Source organism: Apteryx rowi, unplaced genomic scaffold (genome assembly GCF_003343035.1).
Source record: "Apteryx rowi isolate R43461 unplaced genomic scaffold, aptRow1 scaffold_28, whole genome shotgun sequence".
NCBI lineage: Eukaryota > Metazoa > Chordata > Aves > Apterygiformes > Apterygidae > Apteryx > Apteryx rowi.
Window position 1 is genome coordinate 2,423,344 of NW_020449196.1, and position 1,215 is coordinate 2,424,558.

Below are 1,215 nucleotides of genomic sequence, written 5' to 3' on the forward strand. Positions count from 1 at the left end.
AAGACAAGTGATAACCCTAACATGATATTTTTCCTCCTAGGATAGGAATGGAAAAAAGATGTATTCACTGATTTGTATTTTTCCCTGTAATTTTTATACTTGAGATAGCATGGATCTTCTTGTCATCTTCCAAACCTTGACAAATGGCTTTAGTTTTGGAACAGTGCTCCTATAATTGTTCTAGTGAGCTCAGAGAAAGTCTAATTACAAACAAAAGATTCTCCTGAGTTTTATTCTTATCTTGCACATTCTGTTCAGAAGCTTTTTAGAGCTAAACTCTCTTTGTAGATATACGTATGTGTGTACCTAGAATTAACTGCAAATTAACTGTGCGTGTACATATATGGCTGCTCAGTGATAGTATGGGAAATGCATCTGTTCTTTGCTTTAATCAGGAAAAAATACATTAAAAATGTGTTTTGTAAAGTACCAATCACTAAGGTGTTTTTGAGAACATGCAGCTCTAAACAAAAGTGGCAAAAATCCATGATTTGTGAAGTCATCACTAGTAGGCTTAGGCTGGAAGTTTTTGGATTGTACATGCGTTGTTAATTATAAAATTATCTGAGAGGTTCTGAACTGATTATAAAGGAGAGACAGGCTTTACAGCTTCTCAGCAGTGTTTTCCTCTTCACTAGCTCTTACACGTGCAGTCCAGTAATTCTGTATTGAAATGATTCTGGTAAAGCGATAAAATGATTTGCGTTTATTTTCCCCTCCTCGTGTTGGGATGATCTGTATATACACATGATATTCAAACTGAACTTTAATTTACCATTGATATATATTCATATAGAGACACAGCTAATTCTGTTTCTTGAAAGAACACCTCCGTAAGACTATTATGGATGGTATCAATAGCAGTTTTTTGCCTTTTTTCAACTCTGTTTTAGATTACATGCCGGCTGCCCGCTGGTTTTACTTCAGCCACCGCCGGATGTGTGTCGGCACCACGCCATCGGGACCCAGCAACGCGGAGCGCCAGGCGGCGCCGCGCGCAGGACCCCGCGCCAGGTCCGTCCCCTCCTTCCGCCGTGCTGCGGCCACAGCCAGGCCGCTCCGCACCCGCCGCCCCTCCGCTCCCCTCAGCCGCAGCGGCCGCCTCCCGCCTGCGCCCGCCATTTGCTGCTGCGCAACGCCCGCTGCCTGTGCGACAACGCGCTCGCGGGGCAGCCGCGGGGAGGCGACGCGGGCGGCCGGGCCCGGGGCGGGGCG